Consider the following 27,009-nt stretch of genomic DNA (forward strand, 5'->3'; position numbering starts at 1 on the left):
AGCAAGAAACTTCAAAAATCACTTTTGACACATTTGATCAATCACAGCACCTTCTCCTTACACTGCATGAATCTTTTTTTTTTGCATTTTAGTTGCATTCTTACCTTTTTTGAAATACTAAAGCATAATACACCAAAAAAATGTTGCATATTTCCTTCCATCTTCAATATTAAAATGGCTGCACAAAAATTCACCAATTTTAATAAGGTTCTTAAATGCACACTGATATGACAGTTGTTGCAATACAATCTAACAAAATTGTTTCAAATGAAGTTAAAGCCAACTAAGCGCTACTAAACCCATCATACGGAAGAAACGTAACGTACTTTTTGGCCAACTCAATATTTTTGCTTTTGTTCCTTTTGCTTTTGGTGTCAGATTTTTAAAAAATCATTCACATTTTTATCAGCATATGACCTGAAATTTCTTACTTTCCTGAGAGCTTATTAATGTACAGATTGATATTTTTAAACATTTCACTTGTTTATTTGTAGAGAGAGGGAAAAGGAGGGAGAAAGAGAGGGAGAGAAACATGATGTGTGAGAGAAACAGCAATCGATTGCCTCTCTCACACCCCCAACTTGGGACCTGGCCCACCACCCAGGCGTGCTCCCTGACGGGAATTGAACCAGCAACCTTTCAGTCCTCAGGTCAGCATTCGGTCCACTGAGCCACACCAGCCAGGGCTACAAATTGATTTTTAATATCATAGTCAGGATTCTTAGGATCTTTCAGGAGGAGGGTTAATCCAGGAAGCTAATTTCTTGTATTCTGAACAAAAACTGTCTTGCTGCTGCTCATAGAACTCTATCTCTCAGTTATAATTTATTGGATGTGGTTGCTTGTGTTTCTTCCCTATAGACTTGGAGCTTCCCAGAGAAAGGTCTGTTGTTCATCACACTGCCTGGCTTATAACAGGGGCTAAATATTATTGAATAAATAAATATTAGTAAGTTCTATATCAAATCACTTTTTCTTATCCTTTATTGATTCTCTATGAAGTATATTTCTTTACTTACAATTAGGACAAGACAAAGTGATCCAATTTTAAATTTGATTAAGTGTTGATAGAAAGTGTGGATACTTTTGAGTTTTCGTGTTTCTTTATTTGTGGTATAACCTACAGGAAAAATGTTTTATTAATGTAATTATTAAGTTCAGCATATTACCTCATTAAAATTCATTAGAAATACAAACCGGGTTCCCTCCCACCCGAAGAACAAAACAGAACAACAACAACAAAAAATCCCTATGGAACACACACTTTCTTTGTCTCCTCTTTGGTGGCCGGTTGCTATGGACATCTCCCCATACCCTCTGGGTCGAGCTGGGCAGCGCTCCACCGTGCAGTGCTGCAGTGCCCCCAGGCGAATGGACTGCAGTCAAAAGGAGCACGTAAAATCTCCTTCCAGAAACGAATCCAGCACCTCCAACGGTGAGGCAACTGTCAACTAGGCTACATCATCAGTTTCTTGACCAAAAGTCAAAAGGGCATTTGTCCTAAGTCCTAAATGCCTGAGTATACAGGTGTGAGCTGGCACTTGGAATGGGCAGGGAAAATGGGCTGCTGGGAGGACAGCTCCAGTGGGAAATCTCAAGTCTGACTTGGTAAACACTGTCCCTGCCCATCACGGTTGTTTGGTTTCCACTTGAATGCAGTTCACCGTTAGTGCTTATGGAGTGCTACTGCACTGCAGACCTATAGCTACAGAAAGATGTGTAGTTATTTTTTAAGGTTTCATTTATTTATTTTAGAGAGAGGGAAAGAAAGGGAGAAAGAGATGGAAACATCAGTGTGTGGTTGCCTCTCATACACCCCCTGCTGGGGACCTGGCCCGAGACCCAGGCATGTGACCTGACTGGGAATTGAACCAGCAACCCTTTGGTTCAGAGTCTAGCACTCAATCCACTGAGCCACACCAGCCAGGGCAGAAAGATGTATAGTTCTTAGAAAACATCTCAATGTTTGTTTCATAGTAATTTTTAACATATGACAGTTAGATGGATGGCTGGATGATAGAATTGAGAAGTTAATTTTTTTAAGGATTTTATTTATTTTTAGAGAGAGGACAAGGGAAGGAGAAAGAGAGGGAGAGAAACATCGATGCAAGACAGAAACATCAATCAGTTGCCTCTTGTACACGCCCCTACTGGGCACTGAACCCGCAACCCAAGCATGTGCCCTGAGCAGGAATCAAACCGGCAAGCTTTCCCTTTGTGGGATGATGCCACACCAACTGAGCTACACTGGTCGGGGCGGGAAGTTAATTCTTCATGTGTCTGGAGTCCGAGTTGATGTGAGCAAATGATGACTGCCTTTTGTTGACCACCACACACGATAGACTTTTATCTATGTGTTTTACTATGTTGTTTTTTATTTTTCAAATTCCTACAAAGGTGATTATTATCCTCATTTCACCTGTAAGGACACTAAAATGAAAATACATTAGTTTGCCTGTCACTCATAGTTTGTAAACATGAAGTTTAGGTTTCATTGCAATTCTAGCTGATCTTAAAGCTTGTTCTTTCGTCACTGCGTAACCATTTCTCTTTGAGAGAAATGTGCATAGACCGAAGATCAGCACTGCGCTCTGGAGTCAGATGGCCTGGGCCCGAAAGTCAGGCTCCGTTTTTTTACTATCCGTGTGACTTCAGGCTACTTCACAACCTCTCTTACCCTCAGCTTTCCCATCTGTAAGTGGAAGCAATGAAAGTACTTACCTAGGAGGGTTCTTGAGACCATTAAATGGCCCATTGCACAGGGACTAGTTAAGTGTCAAGTAAGTGCTCAATACAGGTTCATTACTATTGTGTTCAATCACGAATTTAAAATATGGAGTGCTAGTTTTGGATATACAAGGATGAGCAATTGTTTTTCCTGCATATTCACCAGGGCAATACTTTTCAAACCGTGGTTCCTAGACTAGCGGCGGCATCATTAGCCAGGCATTTGTCTGCCAGAAAAGCACATTAGGAAGCCTTACTGCAGCTACACTGAATAAGAAACTACAGCGATGGAGCCAGCTGTCTGTGTTTCAGCAAGCCCTCCAGTGATTCCGATGATACCAAAGTTCGCGAAGCATTCGTGTGAGAGAAAAAATTGTTGTCTTTCATAGTTTTACCCAAAGCCAACTCTGCCCAAAGGATGCTTTTGGAATGAACGTTACGACGCTGTGATGATTCCAGAGTCAATTCCCACAGTTTCAAATGGATGCCACAATCACTTTGTTCTGAGGCCATCTAGTCACTAAGATTCTTGATTAATCGTTAATCGTTTTATCTTCACTGCACTTGAAAGGATCAGTTATTTTATAATGATTTCCCCGTGTGGAATTATATGCAATGCTGTGATCACCGCAGCCATTAGGAGACACTGATGGCATTTCTCAGTCAGTCGAAGCAGACAAAACATGTGAGGCATCCCTAAAAGCAGGCAGGTCTCTATTTCTCCATTTAAAAAATTAACACTTAGCTTATTATTTTTCTGACTAGAAATTGTATGGATAAACTTTGTAATGCTTTTTCTAAGTTTCACAATTTTTTTTAGGACTCACTAAGTAGAAAATGACACATTGTCACACTTTCACATTAAGTCTGCTTCCATGCAGGAACAAAAACCACAAGACGTACTTGAGCCTTAGTAAGATTAATCTAATACCATCCTCAAAAATAAAAATTAAGTTGCATGTTTCACATAAATTAAGTAGGAAATTCAGTTAAAAATCATTTTTATCTGTATTTTTAAGCCAATGAGAATGCTTAAATGGTTTAAATGTTTCAACCTCCCAAAATGTTTTAACCCTTTTTGCATTCCTCAGTCTCTTTTTCTAATCCATAAAACAAAGTGGCTATTTCAATTGATCTCCTAGTTCTTTGTTTTGTTTTGTTTTTTCTAACTGTGAGAAAAGAATGGTGCAATGAATACATAGAAAACTGTCATTTACATTGAGGAATAGAATGCTTCATTCCTCTGGGAGTCTTTCTGGAGTAGATCTAGTTCTAAGTAGGTAAAAACTTTAAGCAAGATCTTTGGAGACTTCCACAAAAACTGTCAAATGGGCAAACTTTGTTGTAGTTCCTGGACAGCAGGCAACCAGTAGTTTATGCAGAAGCTCTTGATGTGAGCAGATGGAAAGTCCCAATTAGGTTGAGGATATTGATTTATTTACTCAGGTGACCCTCAATATCTTCATGTAATTTATAGATGTATTAATATTACCTATCTCATAAAGTTCTTTTTTTTGTGTGTGAATGTTTCCTTGGGATTTAAAAGGCAATTTTCACTTGTTTCATTGGGACTCAAAAGACAATTTTCACTTTCAGAAAATTCAATAGGTATGTTTCTGAATAATAGAAGACAAACCGGCATCATCAGATTGTACTGTAGTGTCACTTAGTACAGGTCACCCTTCGTATTGTGGAAAGAGACTTGGGACGGGCATTCAAAACCTGCATTCCGATTCTATGATCTGTATTTGCAGCCCCATCTTAAAAGACATGGCAAAAGCTTTCTTTTAAATTACTTTAAGTCTTTTAAGTTCTCTCACTTAAGGACAGAAAAATGTAACAAATTATAGGTTATAATGAAGATAAAATGAGGTTATGTGTGTTTGTATAAATATTTATATCTGTTCCTATTTTCAAAAGGATATGAAGAACCTGGGCAAAAGAATGTGCTTTGTGTGTATAGAGCCTGTCCAGAGGCACCCAGCCATGTAATATGAAAAATAGAGACATTTATTGGAGAAGATATGAGTTACAAGAAGCATTGTACATAGGACAATGGCACCTCAGTCTCCTTCAAAGTAGGGCCCTTGGGACCTCACACAATTCTCCCAATCACCATCAGCTGTCCCGTCATATTTTCCTGCATCTCACTGATAGTCTGAAATCTCTTCCCTTTCACAGGTGATTTTAGTTTTGGGAAAAGCCAGAAGTTGCAGAGTGCAAATCTGGGCCGTAGGGAGGCTGAGTCACCTGGGCGATTTGATGTTTTACTAAAAACCTCTGCATGAGATGTGATACATGCGTGGGCACGATGTCATGATGAAGCTGCCAATCACCAGTTGCCCACAGCTGCAGCCTTCTGAATCGTGCAGATAGTTTCCACAGAGGAATGTTCAAGCTTAATGCAAAATTTAATGTGGATTTGTTGCTCTACTCACTCTGTCATTTTTTAATATAAGGGCCACATAGTACATGTGCTCACTCAACGATGTCTACCGCCCCCACTGACTAGTACGTTGAAGTTGTCATTGTTTATGTGCAATGCAGTCCACTCTCCTTGGCTACCAGGTTGCATCAATGTCATGCAAACCATTCGCATTATATTAACAATAGCTGTACGTTTTCCAGATAAACCTCATATGTCTATTGGCCACTTGCATGTCTTCTTTAGAGAAATATCTCTACATGTTTTCTGCCAATTTTTAAACTGGATTGTTTCAGGGTGTTTTTGGTGTTGTGTGAGTTTTTAATATATTTTGGTCATTAACCCCTTATCAGATGTGTTATTGGCAAATATCTTCCATTCAGTAGGTTGTCTTTTCATTTGTTGAAGGTTTCCTTTGCTGTGGGAAACCTTTTAGTTTGATGTAGTCCGATTTGTTTATCTTCTCTTGTTTCCTTTGCCTGAGAGGACGTAATCCAAAAAGATATTACCAAAACTGATGTCAGTTAGTGCGCTACCACAGTGTGAGCTGAGGCCAGCTGCCGCTTCTGCCGGGCTTGTAGCCTCTTCGTTGAAGCTACATTTCAAGTCGGTACTGACCACAGCATATGCCTGGCTTGGGGCCACCTGATGGGAGTTGCAATGCTGGTTGAGACTGGTCACTGCTTATACAGGGCTTGGAGTTTCTTAGCAAGAGGTATGGGGCACTTCTGGGCCTGTCCCTGCTTATCTGGGGTTTCTGGACTTTTGAAAGTGTTTAGGAAACTTCACAGCATAAGCCAAAGAAGGCTGCTTGTGTGGAGGAACCACTGGAAGAGGTTTGTCAGGGCACACAAGTTGGGTGGGGTGGGGACTTAGGGAATCGTCTGGGAATGGTGAAAGATGTTAGCCAGGTTGATGGAGAGCTCAAATTTGGTGACTACCTGCTTCTGCTGGCTGGGTGCAGGAAAGCCTGAAATTAACAAAGGAACGGGACAATGATGCCCACCAGCACTTCCGTCCCTGGAGAGACTGCCCTGACCCCTTCCCACCCAGGCCTTGCCTTGAAGCCAGTCAATTCAGTTTCTGCCCTTATGGCCCCTGGTGCTCTTCAAGCTGCTGCCCTGCACTGGAGCCCAGAGTGAGTGAATCTGTTACAGAGCGAGTCCGTGCATGGGACACTCAAGAGGAACACCTGTGACTCCAAAAGCCCTCTTTCTCCCTCAGATGCAATCCCAGCTGGCTTTCACAGCCAGATGTTATGGGAACTGCTCTTCTCAGCACTGTTGCCCAGACAAGAGGTGGGGCTGGGATTACTTGCTCCTCAGTGGGGACCTGCACTGCTGAGATATCCCTCCTGATTTTTAATCACCACTCAGTGGGTGTAGGACCAGCCCATTCCATGTCTCTGTTCCTCCTACCAGTCTCCGCATGGCTTCTTCTTTACATCTTTAGTTATGGGACTTCCGTTTAGCTGGTGTTCAGGTGATTTGCAATGTTGGTTGTTACATAATTTAGTTGTAATGTTGATTTGGTCACTGGAGGGAGCAAGCACAGTGTGTACCTATTCTGCCATCTTGACCAGAAGTCAGCTGTCGTTTTGCATTGTTAACGATTTCTTTCACTGTTAAGCCACTAGTTTAGATAAAGTCCCATTTGTTTACTTTTGCTTTTGTTTCCTTTGCCTGAGGGGACATATCCAGAAAAATATTACTAAGACCAACGTCATTAGTTAACTACCTTTGCTTTTTCTAGGAGTTTTATGGTTTCAGTTCTAACATTTAAGTCTTTAAGCCATTTTGGATTTATTTTTGTATGTGCAATAAGACAGTGGTCCAGTTCCTTTTTTTGTTTGTGTATCTCTGCCAGGTTTCTCTGCAACACTTGTGAAGAATCTATCATTTCCCCTTTGCATATTCTTACTTCCTTTGCCATAGATTAATTGACCATAAATGCAAGGGTTTATTTCTGTACTATCTCTTCTGTTCCATTGATCTGTGGCTGTTTTGTACCTTTACCATGCTGTTTTGATTTTATAGCTTTGTTGTATAGTTTGAAATCAGGGAATATGATATAACCAACTCTGTTTTTCTTTCTCAAGATTCTTTTTACTATTTGTTGTCTTGTGGGTTTTCAGATTTTCCTTAACAATACTTTGTATTTCTGTGGTATTGTTGTGATCATTCCACTTTCATTTCTGATTTTATTTGTGCAGTCTTCTTTTTTCTTTGAGTCTTGACAGAGATTTTTCTATTTTATTTAACCTTTCAAAGAATCAGATCTTAATTTCACTGACCTTTTCTATTTATTTTTTGTGTCTATTTAGTTTATTTCTATTCTGATCTTTATTTCCTCCTACTTACTTTGGATTTTGTTTGTACTTCTTTTTCTAGTTCCTTCTGGTGCAAAGTTAGATTGTTTATTTCCTGTTTCTGGAGGTAAGCCTGTATGGTTATTGACTTCCCTCTTAGAAATGCTTTTTCTGCATCCCATAACTTCTATAAAGTTGCATTTTCATTTACCTAAGGTAGTTTTCGATTTCCTGCTTCATGTCCTCTTTGGTCCATCGGTTGTTTACTAGTGTGTTGTTCAATCTCCACGTCTCTGTGTTTTTCCCACTTTTCTTTCAGTGGTTCATTTCTAGTTTTATGTCACTGTGGTCATAAGATGTGCTTGATATGATTTCAATATTTTTTAATCTCTTAAGTCTTGTTTTATGACCTAATGTTGTGGCCTATCCTAGAACGTGTTTCATGTGCATGTGAGAAAATGTGTAATCTGAAGTTTGGGGACGACAAGTTCTATAACAGTACATCAGGTTGATCTAGTCTAATGTAGCCTTTAAAGCCATTATTTCCTTATTAGTTTTCCGTCTGGGTAGTCTATCTATTGAGGCAAATGGGGTATTTAAGTCTCCAGCTATTACTGTTAATTTTTGCTTTTATGTCCATTAATATTTCCCCTGCGTGCAGATACCACAGTGTTTTGCTAATTCCACACACTCTGTTTGTGGGGGAGCTTGGTGTATGTACAGCCTGGTGGGTGCACACAGCAGTGCCCTGTTGTACCCACTGGGTCAAATTCCACGTGGAGAGTCCTCATGTACACATGCCATGGCACCCTCCTGTTCCTGCTGGATCGACAATAGTTCCCGGAGGGGTGGCTAGGGATATGCTGCAGGGGCCCCGCATGCTGGCCAGAGAGCCTGGAGAGAACTCTGTCCATTATTCAGGCAGGGGAAATGTAAACAGCGATGTGCACTGCTTCCTCTCGTTCTGGATGGGTCCTTCAGCCGCAGGATCTTTATCTGATTTTCTCTGTCACTTTTCCTCTCTTGGTTACCTGCCTCCTGAAAAGAGAAGAAGAGGAGCCTTAGCCTTGAATTGATTTTACCTTAGGATGGGCACAATTGTCATAAATATATGGTGCTACCTTAATGCCTCTAGGGATTTTGAGGGGCTGGGAAATCTCTTTCCTCATATCCTGCCAAAATTAATCATTTGAAATAAATTTTTGTGATGTTCAAATGGTCGTTTCTACCGTTCTTATCAGACTGAAGGCTATAAAATGCAATTTTCATTTTCTTAGGTTATCTTACAGAGAGGCAATTTTATTTCCTCTCCATCCTCACTACTGTATGTTAATAATGTGAGTAGGTGGAGAAAGAACTATGGTTTTGGCTGTGGGTGGAAAGAAACACTGGGTCTTTTTGATAAAAGCAGGCATTTCCTGCTATAAAGTGACATTGCTCATTATCACACAATTTCTCTGGAATATGGTTTTTAAATTTGTTTCTCATCCATGGAAAAAGAGGAGAACCAGTGTTACAGTATCTATATTCAACAGGAGAATTTAAAATCTATTATTGCCTTTATTTTTCTAATTTGTATGGGATTAATTTGCTGTTGACCTAATTCTGTCATAGTGGCAAAACAAGAATTGTTTCCAAGCAAACAAAAATCACCGACATGAGGAGTCAGTCTTTCAGCAATTTGCACAAAAGCCAAGAAGTCTATTCTGCTGGTGAGCTGAGTGTGAGATATATGATGAGAAGCGTGAACCTCTGCGAGGCCAAAAAAAAAAAAAAAAAGCAAGCTGCCTAGAATGGAGCACACAGAGCCCCATTTCCTGAGAAATCCCCAAAGATCCTCTTTCATGTAATTCTTATTCTGATTGAACATGAATAATAGATGTACATGGAGTATTTCCCCAAGGAAAACTTGTCTTCTTCAGTCTTAGGAATTCAAATTTTATCTCCTTTTTAAAGCCCAAATTTTCCTATATTTTTAGAGCATATTAAATAAGACGAAGTGGGCCCAGACCAGTGCTGAACACACAGGGGGTGGTCACCAGCGCTTCAGAGGTGATGACGCATTGGTGATGGAAGGGTGAGGCCAACCTACGGGTAAATCGGAGGATGACAGGGAACATTTTTTATTTAGTTAAAAAAAATTAAAGTTTGAATGACACTGATGGTCAGGTCAACCTTCCTTATTTTACAAATGAGAAAATGCAGTAGTTTGTCCAAATTCAGTGATGGTTAAGTAGAGTTGCTAATTCCTAAATGCAGAATTCTGCTCTACTTTACAGTGAACAGCATCATAACCAATTTGAAGGTCTCTAACAACCTCTAGGCTTATGGTAGATCCATGGCAAAGCATTGGAGCCAAACTAATCTCAGTTTCTAGGAGGGTACTGAATGCATGTATTTTGTTATGGAAACAAAGAAAGAAAACTCAGACTGCTCATTGGCAATTACTACCAAAATAAGCTACTATTTGAAATTGTAACATTCCGTTTTTTCCACACATGAAAGACCATCAGTAAATTCCTTACATTTTTGTAAATCTTAGGTACTTAATGCATAAAATAGGGGTAATGCTTATGTAGAGAATTTTAAAAACAAATTAACAAGTACAATCCATAGTGCCTTTTCCTTTTCCTCTAAATTTACAAAGCAATAAAATATGGTAAAACAAAAGCTTTATTGAGGCAGCCAAAATGAGGGACCAACTATATGCAGAGCCAAATAACAACAGAAAAGGAAATTTTCTTAGGCGTGGTGAAACCAGCAGCCCCTAAAAGCTTCCACGGCAAAGAGAGTGGGAAAAGGAGTAAGCATTCCATATAGAGGGCCTACCACTCAAAAGAGGTGCAGACCATGGGGTTCTTGAGAATAAGGGTGGAACATATGCATGAAGAAGTAAGAAGAGGCCAATCATTGAATTTGGTCTTTTTTTCTCTATTCAGCATTGCATTATTGAAAGTTTTAAGCAGGCGTGTATATGATCCCATTTGCATTTTAGAAAGATTTATGAGTAGATAAATCTTGCATCTTACTCTCTCCATCTGTGCTAAGAGAAATTTGCTTGTGTAGCAGTGGAAAGCACGTAACCATTGGGTAACAGAATTATTCCTAACAAAAGCACAACTAGAATTCCTCCAGCTTTATGATTACTGTCTAACTTAAAATCTAAGGCCTATTTGCAACTTAAATCTCCTCTGTATCTATATGATAACGGACAATTTAAATTTCTCAGCAATTTCGATGTATTGATGGCAACAAAGACATGACGGAAAATGGGAAGCAATTGAAAGGCATACAATTTAAAATAGTAGCTTATTCAGTAGCAATTTCAATTATTATCTGAATCCCCTTTATTACTTTTAAATACAAAAGAGATGTATGTGATGTGGAGAAAATGAATGAATCTATTTTTTCTGGTTCATAAAGAATAGGGAAAAGCTTGAGAATAAAGACCATCACTATTATATTCAAAGTTGCTTCATTTTCTGGACTTAGTTTACTCCAAATTTTTAAGAAGATGGGGAAATAGAGTGTAAAAGGGCAGAAAAATAAAACTAATCTTGGGGATAGACCATTTACCTTCTTGAAATTTATTCTTTTCAGAGCTTTCACTATAGGTAATTTTTGTTTCTCTGATAATTCTTTTAAAAATACTGTCCTTAGTCTTCTGAAAATGGAAAGTTTGTCCAGGTGGATGTGAATATATGTCTGGGTCTGGTAGGAGTAAGTCCAAGTTCACACCAGTCTTCAGCAGGCTGCACGAAGCAATGACAAGCAGGATTCTGCAGCTGTGGTTTGCTGTTGTGTTGCTGGAGGCACAGCTCCACCGAGCCCAGGCTGCAGCCCTGGTCCAAGGCCGAGAATAGATTTAGTGTCTATCACATTTGAAAGTCTTTTTCTTACATTTAAGGTTTTGAATATGAAGATTCTTTTGTAGTCTGGGCCAACAGTTTTGGCATCTTTTCTTATAATTTCTTGGTAAATCTTTTATATCCGCTTTCCAAATTTCTGTATCCTTATGTTTCAGATGTGGCAGCTCTTGTGAATAGCATGTGATGGAATTTTGTTCCTATTTTATCCAATTCAGAAATATTTTTCTTTAAGTTCGATCATTTTCTCTATTTATTTACATTTACACCATTACTCACTATGTGGGTTTAAACCTATTATCTTATTATGTGATTTTGGTTGGTTATGCCAATTCTATGTTCCTTCTCTCAACTTGCTTTCTATTGGATTGATTACTTTGGCAATTCCAATTCCTTCCGCTCTACCAGTTTAGAGGTTATATGCTATATATCCATTATATTCATGATTAATCTTTAACATGCTTCTTTAATTTACTGAAGTCTAGTATTTTTATTTCCCCCAAGAAAACTCAAAGAAGTTAGAGTGCTATAACTCTATTACTCCTCCTGATGGATACGATAGTGTGGTCATGTAGTTTAGTTATACAAGTGTAAGAGAATACAAGTCGGACCGCCACGAAAGGGTTTGAAGAAGAGGAAGGACATGACCAGATATGCACGTGAAAACATCACTCCAACTGAGGAAAGGACAAGAGATTAGGGGTCACAGAGGCCAGGAGAAAAGATGTTCTTATAAAGAGGTTATGGGTCCTTGGAACTGGAGGAACAGTATGGAATTTGACACATGTAGCTTTTATTCAACATTAAACAAAAATAAGTCTCATCAAAGATATCAACTTTATTTTAGGCTTTTTTGTGATGTCCTGCCAAATTATGTCAGACTATTGTGCCAATTTATTCTTTCTCACCTCCTGGTCAGCATCAATATATTGACATTTAAAAACCTGATTTGGGGCTAGTTTCAAAGGGAAAGCTAAAATTTAATTTTTAGAAGCATTTTATTGTAACTATTTTTGTTCTTTTAAAAAATTATTTCTTATGCTGCTGTTTGTTCATATATGTTACTTCTTGAAGGGCAGTGAATTGGTTTTTTCCCCCTAATTGATTCTATGTGCTTGTAGCAAGCAAATATTATATGTCTTCTGCCTTCTATTTTTGTTCAGGATTTCTGATATGTAGATGGCTTTTACTGTTAACTAGTGAATGTTGTTTTCCTTTTTCTTTAAGATATCTTTCATTATTATGTTTTAAAGTTGTTTCCCATCTGTAATCACATAAATATTCACCCATATTCTGTCCATTTGTACTGTTCTGTATGGGGGGTTTGGCATTCAACTTCTTCCTGTAGAATAAGTACCTAAAATTGTTGTTTGCAAAGGGAACAACCATGATTATCTTAACCATTGCTTATATTATTTCAACAATTTCTTGACGACATTCGTAAGTATTATATATGTGTTGGCTCTTGTTTATCATTTTAATTATTGTGACTTCATTGAAAACATTTCTTCTGGTAAAGCAATAGCTACCTCCACCTTAGTTTTTGAAGGTTTTTAGAAATTTTCATTCATTTGTTCTCCTAGGTAAATTTTAGAATTACTTTGACAGTCTCCCCCAAATCCTTTAAATATTTATTACCTTGCATTAAAATTAATTTTAAAAGAATTAGTATACTTTAGAGTTTAAGAAAAGAATATTCCTCCATCTATTCAAATCTTACATGTTATCTTTTTTACATTTCATAGAAGAAAACACTTTCTGGTACTTTGTGTTTTATTTTGCTATGATAAATATTTTTTCCCCTTTTTAGTTTTGAACTATTTATTTCTGGACTATAAAGCAGGCATCGGTTTTTGTAATTTTATTTTGGTATCTATTCATTAATTGAACTGTTATTTTTTCTAATCATTTTTCAGTCGATTCCTTTGAGTTTTCTTTATTTATATCCCTGATTTAGAACTTCTTTAATTTCCTCAGCAATGTTTTATCATATGCAGTGTACAAAACTTGCACCTCTTTTGTTAAAATTATTTCTGCACATTTTACTTTTTTTGATGTTATTTTGAATGCAATTGTTGCCTTAATTCTATTTTTGGTTTGCTCATAGCTAATATATAGAAATGCAGTTGTTTTCTGTGCACTGATCGGTTACTCTGTGACCTTGTTAAACTTGTTTATTGGTTCCAGCAGGATTTTTGTTGTTGTTTGCTTGTGTTTTATTGTTCTACATACAGGATAATTTTGTCTGAGAATATAGACAGTTTTACTTCTTCCTTTCAAATCTGATACCATAAATTCTCTTCCTTTCCTTCCTCTTTACCCATTCCTCTCTTCCTCCTCCTCTCCCTCCCTTTTTGGGGGTAAAAGTGTGTTATACAGGCTACAACACACAGTTCAATGCCAAGTACAAGTGTTGAGAGCAGACATTCTTACATTTTCCTGATATTAATGTGTTTAGTTTTTATTCATTTCAAAACATTTTATAGTTTTCCACATGATTTTTTCTTTGACCATGGGTCATCATTTAGACATGTATTTATTAATTTCCAAAATTTGGAGATTTTTAAAGTTCCTTAAGTTTAATGTGTGTTTGACTGCTACACATACTTTGTATGAATTCGATCAGATGTAGTGAGAACTTGTTTTGTGGCCTATCATGAGCTACTGGAGAATATTCCTTGAACACTTGAAAGAAGAATGTGTATTCTGTTTTCTTTGGGTGTTTTACGAATGCCAATTACGTCAAGTGGTTGACCGTGTTTTCTGAGTCTTCTCTACACTTTTTTATTTTATGTCCATTTATTTTTATCAATTATCCATAGTAGGATATTGACATCAGCAACAATTTTTGTTGAATTACCTATTTTTCCTTTCAATTCTATCAATTTTTCCTTCAGTATTCTGTGTCTTCATAGTTAGATATATCTTTTCCATCTTTTTACTTTCAACTTTTTTTGGTCAGTCTTCTTTATAAGATAATCCTTTTTGTTGATGATTAATATTTAAGTTTTTAAGGCTCAGTCCAGGTCCTTTCCTCTTACACTACACTCTCTCCATAAGAAATCTAATTCTCATCTACGACTTCAATCATCATGCTTTTATAAAGATGATTTCCAAATTTATGTCTTTAGTAGGGGTTGCCCCTTTGATCTCAAGGATCAAATGTTCATCCCAAACAGTATTTTAAAAAGTAAGCTAATGATGTTCCCTTCGAAACACGCTTACCTTGTAGAGTTCCCTCCTTTGATGAACGGCATATTTGATCTTGTTATGAAAGGCAGAGTCCTATTTACCTTATTCCTTTAATACCTGTCAGTTCTGCCCCATTTCTCTCCACATCCCCACCACCAACTCAGTTGCATTATCTATCACCGAGCTATCAATGACCTCCTGACTGATCTACAGAAATCTGCTCTTATCTGACCCGCCCAAAACTGTGACCAAATTAATCTCATTAAAACACAAATCTGATCAAGTCACTCCCCATCTTGAGATATAACCAAAATCATTCACAAGGTCTACAAAGCCTGGCACAGTCTGACCACTACCACCTCTAGCATTCCTTGATTGCCTTACACTCTATTTGAACGATATCGTCTTCCTTCAGCCTCCCATGCTCACGGTGCTGACTTTTGCAATAGGCCGTCTGCAATGACATTTATGCCTGGGATGCTTTTCCTTTTTCATTTAGTTTAGTCTTATTCTATCCTCTACCTACCAGGTCTTTTTTCCTTTGTTTTGTTTGACTCACTGTTTAGGTCAAATTCTTACTTTAAACCCTCAAATCAACATGTATCTCTTTCTTAGCACTTATTGCCATTGCAAACTTATATTCACCTGTGATTACCTAATCAACATCTAGCTACGTCACTGAAATGTTAGAACCATGAAGACAACAATTGGAAGTTGTTTTTTCTCTATCACCTCTAATAACTCTACCAGGTACGCAGGCAAAGTACATTAAATATCTGTGAAATTTGTATGAGGGATTTGCATTTCTAAATGTCAGTAGATACAATCTCAAGTGGGAAACTTCTAGCATATAAAACTTAAATAAATATTTCTAAATTCTAGAACAGATGTAACACAGCAACTCTGATTCTCTTGAATATTTCAAGGTGCCAGGTACTTAGAATCACAAATTAGAGATATTTAACTATATTTAAACAGTTCATCTCCACCCTCATAGCCACCTTCTCTTGACCTTGTCAGTAATATTTCTTGTTCCTCTATAATTGTTTAAAAGCCCATACATTTTCTTAATTGTTTCTCACAGTGCCTTTATGTGTTTAAATGACTCTTCTTATTATCAATGTTATTTTTATTCACTGTACTATCGTATCTCTACCATAAGAGGTCAATATAGAATTGAATTGATGTAAACGTAGTATTGAAGATGAAGTAAAGAGGTTTATGTCTGCAGAGCCGCTTGATGGCTTTATGAGCAGGAGAGAGTTACGAATAGGTTTGAATATCAGTTGTTGTAAGTAAAGTGCAGATAATTTATAAGAGTTTTGCTGGAAAGATTGAATGTGATACTGAGCATGAAGGTTTTTTTCAATTATACCTTACTATGTAAGAGCCGAGTATTGCGATTTTAGAGGGGGAAGTTGAAGAAACACTTAGAATGGATGATTTGTCCAATGTCAGAGATCCACTTAATTGCCTAAACTGTACGCAACAAGTCTAGCTTGCGTGATGTGATTGTCATTTTTCAGATAGAACGAACCTTTGTGTGCATGTCATCTCACTGCGAAGTACAGGGTCTGGCACAAGTAACGCAGCTATTTTATTACAAAACCTTTTATTACAAAATCATAAGCATGTAATTCTGTAACATAACAGTATCACACTCGAGCACACCATATGACATTTTAGGTGAAATGTTCAAATTAAAACTATAAATTATTACGCCCATATTATTACCCTCCCAACCCCACTCAAGCAGGCCTTACTTCTGCCAGCCCCTGTGTTATGTTAGTCAGGTGAGCCCTGAACAGATCATCAGTTTTCTCCTTCTCACGCTCTCTTTAGGACAGGTATCGAAAAGAAAAAATTAGTATCAAATAAGTTTATTGTATTAATTTACTTAGTTAAAGGAGACTCAGTTATACCCCTTGCTAGTGTGAAAATGACTAGAATTACTCTTCAGGAGCAGGCAAATAATAACAGCACACGTTCAGTACCACTAACCCTCAAAGACATTTTTAAGATGAAGGCAGGAGATTCAGGGAACATGTAGGCAAAAGAATTGAGAGATTTAATTTCAGGCTATTGATTCAGAAAGTAGTCAGGCTCCCAGTTTTATGAGTTGTAAAATGCAAGTATTTAGGAACAGAAACATGCTAGAGATTACAAAAAATATTCTGGGGCTCCAGGAAGTTTTGTTATTGCAGTGGTTTGGATCAGCTGGAATTATGGCCCGACCCCAACAGCAGATCCAATGGGCCTGAGTGTCCAGCCCGTGGTTCCCTAGCTGGTCCCTCTATTCCAGCTTTCAGAGCGCGGGACAGGATCCTCTCTTTGATCCTTACCTGTAGGATAAAAAGCATTATTGTAAGGAGGGTCATGTGAAAGTCCCTGAAGCTGTTCATCCCTCACCAAGTAAAACAGAACGTTAGAAACAATGTCTGACACGAGAAGTGAGAGATTCGTGGCCTCATCAAAGATGTAAAGGGGTGGCAGTCCTTATTTAATTAACCTGTATAGCCCCTGAAAACCCAGGTGGGTTATGCTTGGCAAGGGGGAGCACTGTAAACGTCCGCAGCTGGCACCCGAGGAGCCGCTGTTCGTCTGGCAGTTGTGTTCTTTCTGAATTTCCATCATTAGGAAGGAAACTGATTTAGCTGCTGCCGCTGTGAAATGACAAACCTGCCAGAGCAGAGAACGATGCTAAGCCCTCATTATGGAACAGTTTCTTGCAGCGCCCAGAGCTTTTCCACTTTAATTTAACCTTACCCGAATTAAAGCCTGGTTCAGGCTTACCTGAATTTAAAAGTGGTTCAACCTCACCACATGGAAATCTTCTCTGGATATGTGTTTGCTGGTATTTTCCACAGTAATTCTGCCAGAACCACTATCGGAGGGCGTATCAAATGTTTCATGTCAGCAAGGGCAGCAGAGGTGAGACAATTGCATGAGACCACAGTGTCCACTTGTTTTATCTTATAGGCTCCACCTGTAAGCTGGCAGCACGACAGAATGGTGGAAGTCTGATAACACTCACTCAGCTCAGGGCTGGACACTGTACCCCAGTGTACAGCGCACGCGGGTAACCTATGCCCGCGGTGCATGTCTCTAATGACTAGAAAACCTGGCTTCAGTAACCGATGGGTGGAAGTGGTATTCGACCTAATCATCATCATTTCTGAGTGACCCACTTGCAGGATTTTGTTTGCTATCTCCGAAATCTTAGGTCTGCTAAATTAGAGGCCAGGTTCCCAGTGGGTGAATGTTTCACTATGGACATAGTGAGGGCTCCACTGAACTTGAAGTTGTAAGTACAGCCTCATTAAGGGCACCTAATATTCATGAAACAGCAGGCAAAGACAGTCACATTATGGATAAATGACCCTGATTACCATGGCGATGTAGCTGCTGCCACAAAATGGAGTCGGGCACCAATGAGCCTGTCTGGAGTCTAGGGGGTTTACTGAAGTGTTTATTTTTTTCTGTGCCTGATGGTGAATAGGCAGTTGTTCCAAACAAGTTCCGGAAAGGCAAAGCAATGAAGGATTAGATCAGTTGGGAATACAGGTCTGGGTCACCCTCCCAGACAAATGAGCCACACCAACTGAAATTCTGACCAAGGTTGAGTGGTATCTAGAATGGATGGTAGAGGGGAGATGATGGAACAAATTAGAGTCGCGTGACCTGTTGCAGCATGGGGACTACACCTTATTTCATTTCCCTGGTCCCCTCACATTGTCTTTGCAGAGATTGTGACTGCCCACCTTCTGGAAGGGGCCTCTATGATAGACTGGACTTGGATGAGGGCACGAGTGGATTGGAATGGCGCAAGGGGTGAAGTATAGCAAATACCTCTTATGCACTATTAGAAATCGCAGCAACACTTCCTATTCCAGCCATGGTTGCTTCAACTAGTTCAGCACAGTTTCAACCAGCGTCATGCAATTACGAGCTAACTCATCGGGCTCGTGCTGCTCTTACCCCTTGCCTTGCCCCACGGTCAGGAAGCAAGTTACCCGGGGAAGCCACTTGATGGCTACACACGCACAAATTAGACATTTGGACCAGTTAACAACCTATAAGGTGAATTTTTGCCAATGGGAACAAAAAGCTGTGGGAGAGCCCTCCCAAAATATAACTTCCCACCTCTAATATCTAGCTGGGCTAATAATCAAATTAACTGAGAGATTAACAAGGGAAAATGTACAAAGTTTATTACAGATGTACATGTCAGGGGTGTCATAAGATATGAGACCCAAAGCACACTGAGCAGTTGAGGCTTATCTACCATTCTGTCAAAGAAGAAGAAGGGAGGCAGGGGTCTGGGAATCCAAAGGGGAAGCAGGCAATTTACAGGTGTCTGAGAAAGAGCATGCAGGCGGCAGCAGACATTCCTGCTGGGCCGTCCAGAAACAGTGCAACACAGAGGGAATCAGGCTCTGTTAGAGGTCTTCCTGTCAGTCATTATGTACTGATGCGGATGTGCTAAGGTGACCTTCCAGAAGCAGGTTTTTCTCTCTTAATTCCTCTAAGCAGGAAATGCAAGGGTCAAAGGTTCATTTTCAGTGGGTTCTTTTTTTTTTTTTTTTTTTTTTTTTTTGGTTTATAACCAGTTAAAATCAACATCAAAGGGACAATTTGGGGTTGTGAAACTTTGGTTCCCCTCAGTTCCACCTTTGAATTTTTTTTTTTTTTTTGCAGCAAAGAAAGTAAAGGTTTATTTAAGGAAATGACACCAAACCTGGAGACATAGACAAGTGAATGCTTCTAAAATTTGGCTCCTCAGTGGCCTCTAAAACATCAGTTATACAGGGGAAAATCGTTAATCATGGAGACTACTCAAGTTGGGGTTATGGGCTCTGCTGACTGGTTGAGGTCAGGGTGGGGTCGATCTTTGTATCAGGTCCTGATATCAGTCCTGGTGTCATTCTGTCTAGTTTTGCGAGGGTGTGGTTGGTAGAATTGTTCCACTTTAAATTAAAAGTTTCCCATTCAAGAAACCAAGTTGGTAGATTTCTCCATATTTCATTGAACCGCTGAGTCAGTCCTGAGACTAAGTCAGTTCAATTAAACAGTGGTGTGTTCTTTCAGGAGGTGGTGATGCAAACGGGCTCCATGTCGTACAGACAATCGATCAGGTATTTAATAAGAGACATTTCTATGGGAACAAAATAAAAAGTAAGGTTAATTATTAGAGTAAATTATAAACTCAGATTCTGAGCCTGGAGGACTGCAGGTCAAGAAGATTTCTAGATGTCAGTTTCAAGCTCCTCTTTTTTTGTTTATTGTGATTTTTAAAAAAATAATTCCTAATTACTGTTGACATACAATATTAGATTCAGGTTTAAAACATAGTGATTAGATATTTATATGCCTTATAAAGTGACCATCCTGATAAGTCTAAAACACATCTACATCATACATATTTATTACAATATTTTTATTATATTCCCTGTACTGTACTTTATATCCCCATGAGTATTTTATTATTTTTTGTATGACAAAGAGTCTCTACTTTTAAATGGTTATTATCAGTATACCAAGTAATAACATGTAACAAGTTCTTGAATTCTATCATCTAGTAATTTTCATTAAGAGATATAAAAGCAGCCCAAACAATTATACTAGTCCTCATTGGTCTAACCCTTACCCTGAAAGAACTACTTTAAGGCTAGTGGCTGCTTTACGCAGGTTACAAACAACTGTTTCCTACTTTTTCATAGATAAAGACCCTTATCGTCAAGAAAGCTTTAGGGAAATATATATATACATTTAATCCATTTCTTTAAAAAAAAAAGTGTTTCTTACTACACCTAAGAAAGAAAAAGTCAGCATTGTTTGACCTAAAAGGCATAGGAAAACAGGCAATGTACACCCATTAGTTTGTACAAACAAACTGGATTTGCTGTTATTGAAAAAAGTAAAAGGACCTATTATGTAATATACAGAAAGAATTGAATTCCTTTTCACAAGAACATAACTCAAGCTTTGCAAAAGCTTCATATTCTATGGAGGCATTTAAAATGCCAATACATGAAACAGGCGCTTCTTTCTTCCTCTATCCATTTATGTGATAGTTTTCTTGGATTTCGGGCAGATGCCACAGACAAAGGCCAGAAGTAGGTCTGGAAGATGGGCATCCTCTCCTGCGGTGGGATGCCAGGGCTGCAGCTTCCTGCGCTGTGAGCTACTTCTCCCTCTGCAGGCGTACTGTGCAATTTCAGCCTGAGCCTCTGGCCAGCTTCAGCCTCCACATCTCTTCCTTGTGGGCTTTGGACACCTTCTTGGTGACCCGCTCCTCCCCTGGAAGCAGATGCTGGATGCTGTATAACTGACTGGTGGTGGCAGTGATTCCAAAGCCGTGGTGAGCAGCCTAAATCTGCTCCGTCACCCCACAGGTCAGTTGACCTACTGGCCCAAGATCTGTGCCTTCCCGCACGAGTATTTTAACAACTGTCCATCTGAACTTCTTAATCCTGATTCATAACTTTCTCACTATCTCCCCTACACCCACCCAGTGACTACCCATGTTAGTTCTCTGTATCTATGAGTTTGTTTTTGTTTGTTGGTTGTTTGTTTTTTAGATTTCACATATAAGTGAAATCATAGGCTATTTTTGTTTTTCTGTCTGACTTATTTCACTTAGCATAATACTCTAGGTCTAACCCTTCTACTCACTTTGGGCTTCTTTTTGTTCCTTTAGGAATAAGTTTAGATTGAGATTTTTCTTGTTTTGTGGGTAGGCCTGTATTGCTTTCATTTTGCCTCTTAGAACTGCATTGCCTCTGCTCCATATACTTTTGTCATTGGTTTTTCACTTTTACTTGTCTCAAAGTATCTTTTGCTTTCTTCCTAAATATCACTGCTAATCCATTCATTGTTTCATAGCATATTATTTAGCCTACACATGTTTGTGTGTTTTTCAGTTTTCTTTTGTAATTGATTTCTAGTTTTATACAATTGTTATCAGAGAAAATGGTTGGTATCGTTTCAGTCTTCTGAAATGTATGGAGACTTGTTTTGGGACCTAATGTGTTCTGTCTTGGAAGATGTTCCATGTGCACTTGAAAAGAGTATGTATTTTGCTGCCTGGGTGAAATGCTGTAAAAATATCAATTAAGTTCATCTTGTCTAATGTGTCTTTTAAGGCCGCTGTTCCCTTGCGGATTTTCTTTCGGGATGATCTATCCATTGATGTCACTGGGGCGTTACAGCCCTGACTACTACTTTGTTACTATTGTTCTCCCCCTTTTGTCCATTGTACTTGCTTTATACATTTAGGTTCTCCTCCTTTGGGTGTGTAACATTTATAAAAGTTTATCCTCTTGTTGGGTTGATCCCTTTGTTATTAGGCAGTGTCCTTCTTTGTCTATTACAGCCTTTGATTTAACTTCTGTGCTTTCTGATAAAAAGTATTATCCCAGCTTTTTTTTTTCCATGAACTGTATTTTTTTCATCCTTTTATGTTCTCTGTGTGTCTTTTGATTTGAAGTGAGTCTTTTGTAGGCAGCATATGTATGTGTCTTATTTTTGTTTTTCTTTTGTATTAAATCCATTCAGCCACTTTATGTCTTTTGATTGGAGGAGCATTTAGTCCATTTGCATTTAAAGTATTATTAATAGGCATGTAGTTATTGGCATTTTCTGATTTTCCGATTGTTTTTGGAGTTCTTTGTTCTACCTTATTCTCCTGCTCTCTTTTTTGTGTGGTGATGTTTCTGTATACTGATGTGTTTGAATTCTTTTCATTTTTTTAATAGAATTTTTGGTTTGCGGTACCTTGTGCCAAAGCTGCTCTTGATGGAGGGAGGTAGGCAGTGACAGTTGGAGGTCATCCTGGTTGGCAGTTTGAATGTCTCTGGTGATGTCATTGGGTGTTCAGACTTTTAGTGGCCTACACAGCGTCAGTCATGGAGATTGTCTTAGCATGAGCTGTTGTGATAACCTCTCTAAAGTTTATATTAAGTCACCTAGTTGCAGTTTGCAATTGCAAGGCTCAGGAAAAAAAGGGAAGTTTGGGTTCCATAATCCCATGTCAAAGGATGAAAAAAAAATGAAAATGTTAGTTTGGAGGGTTGCAGCCCAATACTTGAGGAAACTAAATCCAAGATACAGTCCAGTTCGCAGGTGGAACACAAAACTTTAAAGACAATTAATTGAATTGGAAATTAATATCCGTAGGTGTATATTATAGCTTCTATTAAAAATAAGTTTTCAATCTAAAATCATCTTCATTATTACCAAAGACAGTCAGATTAAGACTAATTTATTTGTAACATAAGTCTAGTTTCAATAAATTTGACCCAATTGCTACTTTCCTGGAAAGACTGCTGTGAATCCTGTGAGAAAGGCACCAGGCTTTTTCAAAAGTCAATCTTAACTCCTTAAAGCTGTCTGGCTGTGCCGCACACCATGGGTGCCTCCCTCAAACATGAAATTACAGGTAAGCCTTGGTGATAAACCAGTTTCCAGTTGTGTCCTGTTACAGGAGAACAGATTCTTATTGAAATTATCTAATAATCACACTGCCATGAATATAAGAATAAATGTAATAATTATGAAAAATTTCCATAAGAATAAATGTAATAATTATTAAGAATTTCCAAATTATCGATGGATTGGTTAGAACAGGTAGAACTGTTCTAAGTTATAATTTATAAGAAACAAGTTTACATATATTTGAAAAATGGAAGGTTTTTAAAAATCAGCAATATTTCATAAAAATTGTAATCATCCTCAGTTTAGTCCCATGTAATTAAATCTTATCTTGATTACTTGTTAATATTTTTACAAATCCAGTTTTTCCTTAGAGTTTTGCAAATATTCAGAGAGTTTAAATGTGTGATCTGAAAGTTTATTTTCAGAAACTTTTGTTTTGGAAGAAATCAGAGTCCTCTCCATGGATCTTTCTGAAAATAAACCATACTTGCAAAAGTGTCAGAGCAAAACAATAACTATAAATGACAAAAAGTTAAAATGACATGGTTAAATATCTGATTACAATGTAATAGACAAAGAAATTTGCTTTTTTCTGTAACATAACATTTTAAGATAGCTAGGATTACAAATAATAACATAATCAGGATTTAGCAAAATTTTGGAAATCTTATGTAATCTCTGGAACACATTTTATTTTTATTTTTTTAATTTTTAAAAATCTTTATTATATTTTTTCCATTACCATTTAGTCCCCTTATATTCCCTTTCCAGCAATCACTGCCCTATTGTCCATGTCCATGAGTCCTTTTTCTTTTTTGCTCACTCCCTTTTCCTGCTAACCTCCACCCCCCCACTAACCATCATCCTTCTCTCCATCTATGAATCTGTCCCCATTTTCCTTGTTAGTTCAGTTTGTTCATTAGATTCCACACATGAGTGAAATCATATGGTATTTGTCTTTCTCTGACTGGCTTATTTCACTTAGCACCAATGTTTTCCAGGTCCATCTATACTGTTGCAAAGGGTAAATTTTTATTCTTTTTTACTGCTGAGTAGTATTCCATTGTGTAAATGTCTCACAGTTGTTTTATCCACTCATCTATTGATGGACACTTGGGTTGCTTCTATATCGTGGCAATTGTAAATAACACTGCAATAAATATAGGGGTTCTTATGTTCTTTTGAATTAGTGTTTGGGGTTCCTTTGGATATATTCCCAGAAGTACAACTGCTGGGTCAAAAGGCAGATCCATTTTTAAGTTTTTGAGGTATCTCCATACAGTTTTCCACAGTGGCTGCACCAATCTACATTCCCACCAACAGTGCAAAAGGGTTCCCCTTTCTCCACATCCTCACTAGCTCTTATTTGCTGGTTTATTGATGATGGCCATTCTGACAGGTATGAGATGGTATCTCTTTGTGGTTTTAATTTGCATTTCTCTGATGATTGGTAATGTTGAGCATCTTTTCATATGTCTCTTGGCCATATGTATGTCCTCTCTGGAGAAGTGTCTATTCAGGTCCTTTGCCCATTTTAATAACAATATACGTATACTAATACAGCATAGTTATTATTCCTTTATTTATCAATGCTTTTTGTGTAATTTTAGTATATCAAGTAGGCCCAGTGATTTCAAAATTTCAGTATTTATAAAGAAAGAAAGAACAAATCTTTTTAGGTATTCGAGGTCAATAAAAATTGACCTCGAATACCTAAAAAATAAAATAAAAATTCCAAGTCTACTTAAAACCTGATCTCTGGAAAGTTTGTCAAACATATTTAAAAGGTTTGTACATTTGACCAAAAAGATCAGTGATTACTATGATACAATACAAAATTATTCTTTTACCGAAGTGACAATAAAAGATATCGAAGACTATATAGATTACTAATTGTTAGAAAAACTTTAGCTCTTAAAATTGAGAAAATTTTCTTTTTTTAAACATTTTTGTATTTTATTTATTTTAGAGGGGAAGGGAGGGAGAGAAACATCAATGTGTGGTTGCCTCTTGTGGGCCCCCAACTGGGGACCTGACCCGCAACCCAGGCATGTGCCCTGACTGAGAATCGAACCAGCGACCCTTTGGTTTACAGGCTGGTACTCAATCCACTGAGCCACACCATCCAGGACAAAGATTCAAATTTATGTTTTAGTTTTTCTGTGATAAGCCAAAAGTAGGTAAACAGACTAATTTATCAATTAATGTTTCAGTATTGTATATTCTTTGGAAATAATCTAAATATTTCATAATTTCCATCATTTAATGTAACTTAGAACTTTAAAGTTTCAAATTGTCAAAAGATTTTTGGGAAATTATATTTAAGTATATATACCGTGCAATTACATATTGCTAAAATTTTCACCTAAAAAAACCCTTTTACTTTAGTTACATCTATTTAATTTATTAGTTCTTTAATAATTATATTAGATTACCCATAAAAAACTCCATGAGACATCAGACAAAGTCAATTATTATCCAAACTTTTCCTTCTGACAAATTTTACAATAGAGATTACAGGTAAAACAAAAATATTACATTTAATGCTAGCAACTCTAAAAGACATGTCTATTTAACCAAACCAAACTCAAACTAGTTTAATGTCAAATGTTTTTTTCAGATCACATGATCCTGGAAAACATTTGGATTAGTTTCTATTATATTTCCTAATTTTATAAGTGCTAATTCCCTTAAGCCAATTAAAGATTACAAATTATTAATAGCATTTTGAGGTAGAACATACCCATATTCTGCCATGTATAATGCACATTTTTTTTGCTTAGATTTTTGAGGGAAAGGTTAGGGTGGGCATTATATACAGATATAATCTGTGTATAAGCACACGAATCATGGGTGCACATTATACATGGCAAAATGAAGCACCTTTTTACACATAAAATATACAGACAAACACAAACAGATAGCACACATAGAGATCACAAACATTAACAGATTTACACAAGACTATTAGGTTATTTTTGGTTTGTTCACTTTCAGGCAGTTGTGGGCTGTATTTACATTCCTGATTAACCCACAGGAAGGCTCAGGAGGCTTAATAAAGTTCTATTAGACAGAAAAATCGCTTCCAATTTTGCCAAATTTCTGATGAAAAATAAATTTAAAAAATATCTTGTCAGGTTTCTTATTATAATCTCTGCTTTCTCATTTAAGAAAAATTTCTTCAAATTTGTTTAAAAAGAAGCAGACTTGTTTGAGGCCCTTAATATTTGAAGACCAGCAGGTGGTCTCTTTGGCTCACCCAACTTTAGGTCAAGCTACATTAAACGTTTTGTTTTAACCTCATCAGTTTGTTTTATTTATCTCACTTCTAATAACTAGCTAAAGACTTCTGTCTTGCTAGAGCGAGTCCTGCGACTCTTCCCTGTTTCCTCTTTGTTCCGTTTCTATCAATATTTTCTTTGTCTTACAGCTCAGTAATCTTTTAAAAATGTCTACTCTGGTGGGAAGGATCTTGTGACTCTCCTTTTGCTAAATGTTAAGCAATTGTCCTTCCAATATCCTGATTTTTTAACAATATCTGGAAACATCTGAAGGCAAATAGGAAGGGGTCTGAATGGACTTTGATTTTTTTTTTTTAATTTCTATCCTTTCATCTTATTAAAGGAGTCTTAATGGCAAGTCATTATACCCATTTGAGAGCTCTCAAAGTTTCCAATTTAAAGCTTTTTTCAGTTCAAAGATTCCATCATCTGGCCAGTGATGGTAGGATTTTCATAGCAACTCAAACCAATAAGCCTTTGAAAAGCTTGAGTGAGGAAACAGGAGGCTTCCACAGAGAGTGCAAGGGATGCAGCCCTCACAAGTTCCAAATGGTTTATTCCCAGAGTTAGCCTACAAAAAGGTGGGATGGGATTGTCTTCACAAATCTGTCCCAAAACATGGGGAATCACTTGCTTTCCCCCTTTGAACAGAAGGGGTTTGCAATTCCTAAGCCTGTATCTGCAGCTTCTGGCTGCCAGCCAGGTGCATAGTCATCATCCCACTGCTGGAGATAACAGACCGTCCTGGGAGGAACAGGAGCACCAGAAGACAAG

The 27,009-nt window shown here is 37.7% G+C and overlaps 1 pseudogene; it reads left to right on the forward strand.

The window, feature by feature from the left end:
- The first annotated feature begins 1,296 nt into the window (after positions 1 to 1,296).
- LOC112315878 (rho GTPase-activating protein 20 pseudogene) overlaps positions 1,297 to 27,009 on the forward strand; it is a 41,339-nt pseudogene continuing 15,626 nt past the window's right edge.

The sequence above is a fragment of the Desmodus rotundus genome, chromosome 5, assembly GCF_022682495.2.
Source record: "Desmodus rotundus isolate HL8 chromosome 5, HLdesRot8A.1, whole genome shotgun sequence".
Taxonomy (NCBI): Eukaryota; Metazoa; Chordata; class Mammalia; order Chiroptera; family Phyllostomidae; genus Desmodus; species Desmodus rotundus.